This window comes from Eutrigla gurnardus (genome assembly GCF_963514095.1).
Source record: "Eutrigla gurnardus genome assembly, chromosome: 22".
Classification (NCBI taxonomy): Eukaryota; Metazoa; Chordata; class Actinopteri; order Perciformes; family Triglidae; genus Eutrigla; species Eutrigla gurnardus.
Genome location: NC_139933.1, coordinates 16,587,735 through 16,599,889, shown reverse-complemented (window position 1 = coordinate 16,599,889; position 12,155 = coordinate 16,587,735). Strand labels below are relative to the sequence as shown.

At 42.2% G+C, this 12,155-nt stretch overlaps 1 protein-coding gene across 2 annotated transcripts in view; it reads right to left on the bottom strand.

Moving 5' to 3' along the window:
* LOC311032780 (thyroid hormone receptor alpha-B) overlaps positions 1-11,386 on the bottom strand; it is a 130,088-nt gene extending 118,702 nt beyond the window's left edge. For both annotated transcript variants that reach the window (XM_084039815.1, XM_084039817.1), the window contains exon 1: positions 11,102-11,386. The gene's annotated coding sequence lies outside the window, so the exon portion shown is untranslated. The remainder of the gene's footprint in view (positions 1-11,101) is intronic.
* Between the last annotated feature and the right edge of the window lie 769 nt (positions 11,387-12,155).

Genomic DNA, 12,155 nt, shown 5'->3' with positions numbered 1-12,155 from the left:
AGATGCGACTTTAAATAGCAGCAAGCAACTGGATCAGTCATGTTAGTGTCTCCCGTCTGCCGGAGGTTGCTGATTGGCTGCAGTTGATTGGTCGCATGAGCCTCTCGACTTTTACAAAAGACAAAAAAATGCACGCAGCCTCAGGGCATGAAGTTGGCATTCTGGACCTTCCAGTGCGTGGCTCGCTATCCCTCAGCAGGTAGAGATGAAACACACTGAATGATGCATTCAAAAACAATACCTAGGTTATGTGTAGGATAAGGCAACTTTGTATGGCGATACATACGTTAATGTTTGTTTACATGGGTCCATTGTGCTTCCAAACTAGTACTTCAAACTGTTAAAAGGCTTACTTCTTTCATAGTCCTCAAAGAGCGACAGATTGTCCTTGAAGCAGCGCCTTGATGGGAATTTAATTATGTTCCTTTTCTTTTTTTTAAAGGGCAGACTACCAGCACAAGTGCAGGAACACTACCTTTTGTTTGATTATTTGCTGGAGCTCAACAACTTTTCCCTTTCAATAGTTGAGTTCACAAATTAACGTGTCACTGCAAAGCATGATTTCAAACCATTAAACAAATGCAGAGCTGCAGCCAACTATTCCCTCCATCATCAATCAATCCATTCATTATTTTCTCACTTCTAAAGAATGTCAGAAAATGGTGAAAAATGAAAATGCTGACAAATCATTTTGTCCACAATTCAAATATAATCAGTTTCCTGTCATGAAGGACTAAATAAACCAGAAAATATTTACATTTAAAAAGCTTTTTTTCTTCAAAAATCCAAATGGTTGATGATCAAATTAACAACCAACCGATAAATCGTTGCAGATCTAAATAAATTATAAACCCCCTGCTAACATTTTATCTTCTTTTTAAGCAGCTTTAAGGTTGGCAAATCATCTCATTCAACACTGTCTGACAGTGTATAATGTACAACTAATGAACATTAATCAGTTTGTCTATAAATGTCCTGTTATAATTTTAAACAGCCCAAGCTGACATATTCAGAAAAAACCCAAAGATATTTACTGTATATTTCATTTGGCTGCACAGCATTTTGTAGTAGCGGGTTTAAAAGGTTAAATCCGTATGAACTTCCAGCATCAGCAAGTAAATCCTTCAGAGTTGCTTCAGATTAAAACAAGGTCACTTTGGCCCATCTTAGCATCATTTTGAATATCAACCATGCCTCTGAAATGCTGATGTAGATGATGTTGCCGCCGCATCTGACAAAAAAGGACACGGCATATGTTAAAATATAAATGTATATAAATGTATGTTAATCACTAACTCATCTCTCATGACTCATCCCCTTTTACAGATTATCCTTAAATAACTGTCATCATAAAATACATAATATATATCTACAATGACAGGAACAGAAAAGGCGACTTATAAAGAGACTTATCATATTTGGCATCGCCGCATCAACCAACTGTTGGAAAGGTGACTGACTGGTGTTTCCTGTTGCCAAACTGCAGCTGTAACACAGTGGCACACAGTTGCCGCCACCTCCATGGCTATTGGTTCACGCGGGGAATGCTAAACTATTCTCCACTCTCATGTTGACGCATGCACACAAGAAGTGACAGTGTGTGAATCCCTGAACAAAATGCTCTGACCCTGACTCAACATGTGGCCCGACACTTTTCCCACAGAAGCGACGCTCTCAAAATAACCCGAGGGTGGAAGACGGAGTCCGGCTTCAGAAAAGGTTCGGCCGTGATGTCAGAAAAAGATGTTTCCTCAGACAGAAGTGTGTGTGGAGGGAAGCACACTGTCAGCCACACTTCAAAGAAGCCCAGCTACACTCTGAAGTGATCTTTGACCTCACAGACAGTCATAACATAAACCAAAGTCTAATTCTTCAGATAGGGGGATATCACACACACACACACACACACACACACACACACACGTTGCCCGAGTCGGACCGAGAAAACCAGGCATGTGACCCAAATCCACGTCATTCTCCAACTGAGGCAGCGGCTTGCTGTACATTTATAGGCGGGCTGTGCAATAACTGAAAGGAGTGACCCTAACCCTAACCCTAATCCGAACCTGCACTAGCTGAACATATTAAAACCGTAACTTTTTTGAAATGTCTAATAATAAAATTGAATTACCAAACTTAACTTTAATATTAAAACCAACCTGTACTTGTGAGCCACGGAGCAAGCAGAGCTGCTGTTAGACTGGGACGGATGCAAATGTGCATTTATGCATTTCCCACTTTTTGATCGTGCTTTGATGTTTTGTTTGTGACTTGTGTCATTTGTGTTTATGATTAAATTGTTTACTAGAGTACAAAACTGTTTACAAGAGCATAAATTATTTACAAGAGCACAAAGTCCTGCATAGACCCATCCCCTTCATTTTGCTCTCAAAGTGCACCAGATTAACAAAAAAAATATATCGGAGGGGGAGGAAGGGTGTAAGGAGAAGGAAAAGGAGCGAGGGATGCCAGGAAGAAAATACAAAAACAAAATTAACTTCCTGTGGAGGCAAGGCAAATTTTATTTGTATCGCACCTTTCAACAACAGGGCAATTAGAAGTGCTTTACATAAAACAGTAAAAGCATTGGAGAAAAGGCATTAAATCAAGCCAATAAAATAAAATAAAACATTTAAAACTTTAAAAATAAAAACAAGAATATCAAGGAATAGAAATTGCAGTGCAGTATAATAAGTTTATAGATAGTATGTTTACAGAAAGTTGCAGTTTTCTGGAAGTTGGTTCCAGATGTGTGGTGCATAAAAACTGAAGGCTGCCTCTCCATGTTTGGTTCTGACTCTAAGGACAAAGAGCAGACCTGTCCCAGATGATCTGAGAGGTCTGGATGGTTCGTAGCTAAGCAGAAGACCAGAAATGTATTTTGGTCCTAAACCATTCAGTGCTTTGTAAACCAGCAGTAGTATTTTAAAGTCAATTATTTGTCGAACAGGAAGCCAGTGTAAAGACCTGAGAACCGGAGTAATGTGATCCACTTTTTTGGTCTTAGTGAGGACTCGAGCAGCAGTGTTCTGAATTAACTGCAGCTGTCTGATGGACTTTTTAGGGAGACCTGTGAAGACACTGTTACAGGAGTCAAGCCTGCTGAAGATAAATGCATGGAAAAGTTTTTCCAAATCCTGCTGAGTCATAAGTCCTTTAATCCTTGATATATTCTTTAGGTGATAGAAGGCTGACTTTGTAACTGATTTAATGTGGCTGTTGAAGTTCAGGTCTGAGTCCATGACTACACCTAAGTTTCTTTCTTTATTTGTGGTTTTTACCATTACCGCTTGAAACTGGGTGCTAACTTTTGACTGTTCTTTTTAGGCTCCAAAAACAATGATTTCAGTTTTGTCTTTGTTTAATTGGAGAAAATTCTGCTCCATCCAATTACTGATTTGCCCAATGCATCTAATCAGTACTGATATTGGACTATAGTCCCCTGGTGATATTGTTATGTACACTTGTGTATCCTCTCACATATTTCGTTGTTTTTCATGATCTGAGCCAGTGGAAGCATGTAGATATTGAACAGAAGAGGCCCCAGAATGGAGCCTTGGGGAACTCCACGTGTAATTTTTGCCCACTCAGATGTGTAACTATCGATAGACTCAAAAGTAGTCCCTGTCCTTTAAGTAGGATTCAAACCATTTTAATACTGTAAGTGTGGAGCATTTATCTGGACCCCCTAGAGGGTCCCAGGTCTGCACTTGTGAAAACAGGTCTTGCGGCATCCTGTGAGAAACACTGTTGGAGTGCAAAATAGACTGAGCTTTAGAGTAAATGGGCAGGAAATGGCATTTCCAGGTGTTAATTAAAAGGAATAAGTTCCTGCCATACATCCCCTTGTCTGTCACTGATCTTGCACTCACTTTTAACTTTGAATGCTGCAGCATTTCAAGACCTGACCTATGCAGCTGCTCGAGGCAGACTATTGATTAAAGCTAGGCAATGACCTGATAAACAGGTGAAATAATTAGTTAAAAGACGTTAATAAACAGGTGAAATAGTTAGCTATTTTCGGATATTGTAAGTCGCTTTAGACAAAAGCATCTGCTAAATGACCTAAATGTAAATGTAAATGTAAATAACTGGTTGAGACAATCAGCTATAATGCTTATAAATAATAGTTTAATAATGTCACGTTTTATATAAATTACACACATATATACATATATATATTTTTTTTTATATATTTAATGTCGCTTAGCTTAAATCCTCCAGCCTCATTCACTCCTGACACTTGTAATTCCCCAGTGTCTGGAGTGAAAAGCCACAGCCCTAATGAAAACCTATGTTGCTATTCTGAAAGCCAACTGTGTAACCAAAGGTCTTCATTATGGTCTTGTAATTATGCAGCTTTTTCATAGCAAAAGTAAAGCTGTCGGTGTAGGCAGCATGTGTAGTGCCTTTAATCACGGTCCCAATGTTTCCAAAAACACAACGATCAAGAGGTGGAGCCTTGCAGGAGCTTGCCAAACCATCAGGTGTTGGAAAGAGTCCATTCAAATTTCCTTAAACAAGACAGATTACAAAACTGGCCACAATAAAAAGTCCAGTCTTTCATTTGCATAGCCAGCTATATGTCAAGCTCCTAAACCCGGGCTATTTGAGCAGTGACAGCTTGTGAGACATGTTTAATATCATATCATTGTTTACCAACACAGGAATCCTGCTCCAGCTTTATTTGCAACGCAGCCAGCAAAGAGCATTGAGCTCACGCTGATTGGATGTTTAATAAAAAATAAGGGTCAATCTATTCCATGCTCATGGATTTTTTTCTCTCTCCGCCAGTTATGAAATGCTGATCTATATACAGTACTCGTTGGGAGAGCAGAGTAGACACGCATAGCTGGACTTGGGCCTCGGCCAAATGTTTAATTGTGGGGTTTTATAAGCATCTCTTAGCTCAGTTATTCATTACCTCGGCAGATAGTATGTTGATGCATGGAAAATTTCCAAATGGAAGCTGTTAAACAGATTTGTTCTTTTGCCTCTAATCACATGCATTTTAACACTATTGATCTTGAGATTATTTAAGTCATTTACTGTTCCTTTCCTTTTGGAGTTGGTTGATTGTGGTAAAATTATTTTGGGGTCTTTACTCACACAATACAGAAAATATAATAATGTAAAAATTGATTTGGCTCTGGCCTTTCAGTTTTAAAGTTTGTGCTACTTTACTCAGTTTTATTCCATCTTAAATGGATTATTGAGGGTATTTGACTGTTTGATTGGACAAAACAACCAATTTGAAAACGTTGCCTTAGGCCGTGGGAATTTGTTACGACCATTTTTCAAACAGTAAATACATTTATAGTGAAAACAGCAATTGGTTAAAGCCCTAGATCTATAAATATGAACTGTATCTAGTTCTACGTACAGGGATAATTTAACACTCCGTCTACCCAAACCATTGTCTATTACTTCTTTTTCAAATTCTCTTGCCTCAAACAAACTAAGTCATAATTACACACACATTAATTCCTCTTGGGAACTCTGATTATAAACTGATCATCTTCCGCCCCAGGGGACATGGATACTGAGATTGTTATTGCCCGTTCAATCTCAAATCCACATGAAGGGAATCCCTCTGTATGCCGCAGCGCCTCAGCGTTTATGACACAGTAGAGGGAAAAAAAGTAGCCACTTTATTGTCTTGGGAACTGGTTGTTTAATACATCTGCAAATGTGTAATGACTTCATTTCTATTCCAATGCATAAATTGAGGCAGCTCTCGCGGAGAGAGAGAGAGAGAGAGAGAGAGAGAGAGAGAGAGCAGTCCAATGCCAGTGAATGTCGGATGTCCTCGTAAAGTGCTCCGCTTCACCCTGGCAAAAATAAACCTCACAGCCTCCGTGCCAAATATTCCGTTGATGAAAAGCCAGTTGTGAGTGGTCCCAGTTGTACCCGGGGCAGAGCCAAGCTGACTGGCGTTAATAAGAAAGAAGTGCGGCCGTGTAAAACAGCCTCGCTACTCTCTCTGCCCAATAAAGGTTATTTTACAAATTATTATTTTCCCCGGTAATCTGGAAAGCTGCTGAAGCAGAAGGCTGAGACGGGCACGGAGAGACAGAGAGTTCAATGGAGCAGGGGAATACAAAAGACGAGGGGGAGCCTCTGGTAAGCAGCATGGAAACCCCGGCTCAACAGAAAGGTCTGAAGAATAAAACGAAACCTAACCTACTGAGGGAACAGGAAAGGGAGGGTCCAAGAAAAACCACAACACTGAGAAACAGCCAAAAACTTGGAGCACGCTGGCTGACACCTGATGTCATGCATGGGGGGGCATTAGAGTATCTCCAAGACAGCAGGACCCCCCAGCGGTCTGCATGAAGACCAGCGCGGAGTGCCTCTCGGCGTGTTCACCGTGACAGCGTTCTTATCAGCGGTGGGAGCTCCGCGGGCCCCCGAATGCAACACAAACCCGCTAGGATGTCACACTGAAAGGTTAGCCTCATTCTTCTCAGATAATGAGGTTCCAATTGCCAGTGAAGACACACTCATTACTCCGTGTGCCAGACATTACGGCAGGAAACAGCATGGAATTTCCTCCAGTCCTTCCTTCCCCCAACAAATTAATACAAAATATAAATACAAAACATTCTATGTCACAACAGACAACCGTGCACCGCTGTCCGGAATAATCATGAGCAAATGTAATCACAATCCTAAATAAACTCAACAAATTATATTACATTTTTATTACTACAAGCTCTGGTATTTGGATTTGTCCAAGTGGCGATGCCACGCAGAAACCCCTGCTGGGAAAATTATTTTACTTTTTTCTTTTTTAACATTACAAAATGTTTCCTCAAAATATTCTGACTTTATTCTCAAAACTTTTCTCTCTTAACATTTCAACCTTTTCCTCAGAACAGTATGACTTTATTCTAAAATGACAACTCCTCTCTCAACATTACAACCTTTCCCATTACAACATATCATGACTTTGGAGGGAACACATGTGGGATTTGAGCTATTAAAGCCCAGTGGTTTGCACATTAGTTCACATTAACTGTGACATTGACAGTGTGAATGGGTGCCATCTGCACATTTAAAGAGCTTACTTCCTCAAACAAAAGACACGAAGAGTAAATCATGCCTACATGTGTGTTGACTCAGCAGAGATAACATGAAATGAGAAAAAGTTGATCTATAGGAGAATAAATATTTGACAGCCATAAAGGAATGGCTGAGAGCCGTAGTTGATTATAGTACATTATATTTTATTAATTTTGAACCGTCACCTGAATGTTTTCCCTTCCATAAATAAAGACACTTCCACCATGAATAAATGTGTGCATATGGGACACTTCACATTCACTTTCCACATCATTTGCGTGCTGACTTGACCTACTTTTTCAATAATTTCATAACTTTACCTCAAAAAGTGATTGCCCATGTGGTTGAACTAGACCTAAAGCGATATATAAAGGCTCCATCTCTGGCTCACGTGTCGGTGTAAGTGTAGGTTATAGAATAATAAGTGGATGTCCAGAAAGAACTTAGCGCCGGTTCAAGTCGTCCATCAAAGTGTCGGCTGAAGCAGCACTGAAAGCAGGTAAGGGGATTTAGTGGAACAAGAGGACGTTTGTGAGAAGTAGGTGGCCTTGAGGCGATGATGACCTCTCCCAAATCAGCGGCTCATGGTGAACGCATTAATGCCTAGACTGTAGTAATCGGTATGCATAATGATGTATAGGCATCTGCTAGGGCGCCTGATGTTTATCTGATGCTTGTTGGTCATCCGACTGATCTCTGGGTGCATAAAGAGAACAAAAAAACAGAGCGAAGTGAATCAAACCATTCTTTGATAAAAGATGGCTTTGTGCGTCTTAATGCATTATGTTGGTAAACACAGGGTATACTCTACATCGCCACACAATCTATTAGCCCGGCTCTAGTGCACAAACCCGTGATGATCAGATGACGGTTTGGCTGGCTGGTTGGCTGCATTCACACTGGCTGAATGGATTCCATGAAACAACCTACGAGTCTATATCATATGGGTGTGCTGTAATCTAATTAGTCATAGGCCAAAACACAGACAACGTGGTGAAGCGCCTTGGGCCCCAGATTCTATCGGATGAGCAACAGTCAACTGAGGTCAAGCAGAAAGTAAAGGCAAGACAATAACACGCATGTTATTCCAGGATGTGCATTTATGGAGGAAAAGGCAATATTGGATAAGTCACAGGCGATGCTAACCTCCGATAACAAGCAAACAAATGTGTCGCCATTGCTTACCTTTGGTCCCTTAAGATTGTTTGAAAATGCCAGAAACTTCTAAACCAGGATAGCAACGTGGGGAAACAACGTAGCATCAAACGTTCCATTAAAACTTACAAATGAAACACAACTGCATCTCCATTTAGCTGCCAACATCATCCTGAGAGACAAAAGGAGGATAAAGGGGGAGGCAAATCCTAGGATCACCCCCACTCACCAGACTCAGTTCAGGAATAGCTCTACATATTGGCCTACCCAGCATGCCCTCTGCCTCCCTAGACAGCTCTGACATCATTATACAGTAGATACAGACCAGGACCTCAGCTGCACAGCCAAGGTTATATAAGTGAACGCTCTATGGTTCTAAGCATTAAGCGCTGCTGCCTCACCATGGAGAATAGGAGGGGATGGGAGCAGACGAGGAGGGGGAGGAGTGGTGTAAGGAGAAGGAAAGGGAGCGAGGGAGGCCAGGAAGAAAGACAGACAGAAACAGGGTCACAAAAAGAGAGGCCCACTAGGGTGCTTGCTGCTAGGAGAGACTGAAGGTCACCTCTGGCCCCCGAAGGGAGCCCCAGCCAACAGTTGGAGGAGAAGAGAGGAGAAAGGGAAGACCAGGTCACATGGGTGTAGCCCCATGTGACCTGGTCTGTGTTCGCTCATGTACACATCACTGTTACATCACTCAGTTTCCCCATTCCTATCCTTCTATGCATGGGAAAGTATATGAACTATAGAATTAATAAAAGAATAAACTACCAGTATGAGCAAAAAGAAAATATCACCTAAGTGTTTCTCAGAGTTTGTTCCTGTTGTTGACACACACAGCCCACACTTGGTCCATTTAAAATCCTATCCGTGGAGAAAATGTTTATACATGACTGCCGGATTTGTCCAGGGCTAATAATCAACCCGGGGAGAGAACACTGCGATTTAAACGGGAGGCTAATGATTAATGAACAGTGGGCACCTGGGGCCACACCAGCTGATCCGACATAAATTAGCTTTGTTTTAGTCCGGTTTTGTAAGGAATCCTGAGACTCTACGGGGGTTTAAGACCACAGACATTTACATAATAATGGCATGAACATGATTTATGAATGAAGGCGTATGCAATGTCTATCAGACACCTTTTTACTTAAGTACTTTTGGAGGAATAACTGAGACTAAATCCTACTTTAAAAAAAAAAACAGCATTGTGTTGTTCCTTTATTTCATTTCTATAAGATGTCATATTGAGAAAAGGTTATATGAAAGATGTGTTGTGCCTTATTGACTGCTTTCATAGTGTGAAATAATAGCACATGCTTTTAAAAGTTTGCGAAGACATCACAATAGAGTAGACGCAGAGTAAAAAGGATGTACATCTTTCAGTGGTTACCACGTTGACGAGGTAATCCATACACTCTGCCTTTAAAATGTGTGAGGAAATACTTCCGTTGCCAGCTTGCTGGATTCAACAGCAAGAGCATTAGGCTTTTAGACCGTCGCTTTCTATCATCACAGAGCAAAGACACTTCTGTGAGCATGAATGCAACTGAGAATGGAGACCTTGAAAACACTCTGGGCAGAGTGGTTACATTGAGTGATTTAATTATTACGGCGCTGTAATGTGGTGATGAGGGACTCGGTGTACAAACAGCTGCAAACGCACTACGCAAACCGTCACCATTATATTCACGATCTGCCGCACTGAGATTATTTTCACTAGGGGGATTTTCACATGGTCCGAGTGAATGATTACGCGTCGCTGCCGCCTGTCAGCAGTCAGTCGGGGCGACGGGACACGTTAGTAAAGTGCTTCTTGGCAACATTAGGCATTAGAGCTCCTTCATAATCAGTGCAGTCATGTCAAGGCAACTTCCTGGGCAATGTTGTCTTTTGTTGCAGAAAGTACGCCTCATTGTACTGTAGTGTATTTTGAGGTCATGTTTATCTAAAACACACACACAGAGAGAGTTGCACAGCGGAGTCAGAGCGTCTGTGGTAATTTAATACCCAGCAGACCGTTTTAATGCAGCGCACATTGTGCCTCACAATAACACTTTGTTCTGATATTGGCCATTTGTGATACATATCAACTGATATAGTCACACGACGATTGTCTGGGATGCGCTACCAAGTCTCCATGCCAGTCTGTGAGCATCACTGGGACCGTTACACACCGTGATGAACCGCACACACACGTTAACGACCCAACTTTCACACTGACTTTAGTTTAGGAGGGTTTAGAAGAAGAGGAAGGTGGGTTTACCTTCCATGACAGCCTTGCAGTACATAAAGTACACCGTCTGGACCCATAGTACTATGAGAAGCTAGAACATTCCAAATACTATTCAAATAAGAATGCATTTAATCTGCCTTCTGGCCTCAAGGAGAACATGAGGACACCAGATCGGGGTCAAGTAACTGAACCGAGAGGCTCCCTGTATCCTCCCCCTATACATTATGGGTGTATCATAGCTGGGGGATCTGTATCGATCAGCCGATGTGCCTCTGTGCACGTGTGCATGCTGATTGGACCATGCGCGCGCCAGAGTGCAGCTGCAGGCATAAATCCAAGTTCAGGCCTGTGTGCAAAATGCACATAGAAGACGCACAATCCACTATGATGATAGGCAGCGTGAGCGCTGTACAGTTACACCCACGGTGCTGGCGTTTCATTGAGGACTATGAGGGGGGTAGGACGGTGCAGAGACAGCGGGGCTGCAGCCAGCTTCCTGCGTCCCGGACACCGTGTGTACCCCCGGCTGCTCTCTGAGATCTGTCAAACCAGCCCGGGCTACTGATGCTAGCAACCGCCAAACAACTGCATGCACGCCGCGCAGCGCGGACGTCGGGGCGGGTTAAAAGCCTCGATAGCGACACTTACCGTCGGTCACCCCCACGCGGTCCGGACACCAGCTCGGGTTGGATAAGAGGGCATTAGGCGGAAACGAAGCGGGAGAAAGTCAGCGGGGGCTCCCCTCCGGGTTCTGCACAAGTGTAGCGGTGTGTGTCGGGTCTCCACGTCTCTCAACCCCCCTCCTTCACTCCCAGAAGCCCAGTCCTCCGCTAAGCCGCTGCGACTCGCACTGCCCAAATTATCTCCCTCTTCCTCTCTCTTCTCTCCCCCCGGTCCTCCTTCCTGCGAAGCTTCGTAGTGAAAACGAGCAGTTTTGTTTCCCCCCCCCGTGTTTTGGTTGCCTTCCAGTGGCGTTTGTGCTGCGCTGCAACGACAGGAGGGAAAGAAGCAACACACAAAAAAAGAAATACTACACGGTCGCTCCTCCCTCCGCTTGTGTACTGTACAGTAGAAGGGAGCGCGGCTGGCAGCACTTATTCAAACTATCTACCGCTCTCTACAGGAGCACCGCTGCAAAGCACCGACTGTACACGCAAACACATGTCGGACGGCGGGATAGGAGCTGCGGAACCATCCCCCTGCCTTCGATGGCTCTGCTTTCCTTATTTATTGACTTCATCATCACCGGGCTGAAGCCCCCTCCTTCCTCCTCCGCCTCCTCCTCCTCCTCCCCCCTGGTGGAAAGTGAGATTTGTCCATTTAAATAGGTGGATGTGGCATTACAGATTTTGTGAATGTCGATTTTTTTTCCTCTCAATTAGTCGATTTGTTTAGTCTTCAAAATGTCAGAAATGTGAAAAATATATTAACTTTAATGTCGCAGAGGAGCAAAGAAACAAGAAAATGTTCACATTTGGGAGATCGGATGATTTTGAAAAGAAAATGATTATTTACATCTTTTTATTTTAAGCATTAATAGTAATACGATCAATAATGATAAATAATTTTTAATGTGTATATATATATATATATATATATATATATATATATATATATATATATATATATATATATATACACACATTTCTGTAATAATGAGTAATTGTCAATTGATGGGAAATTCACAAGAATGTTCATAGTC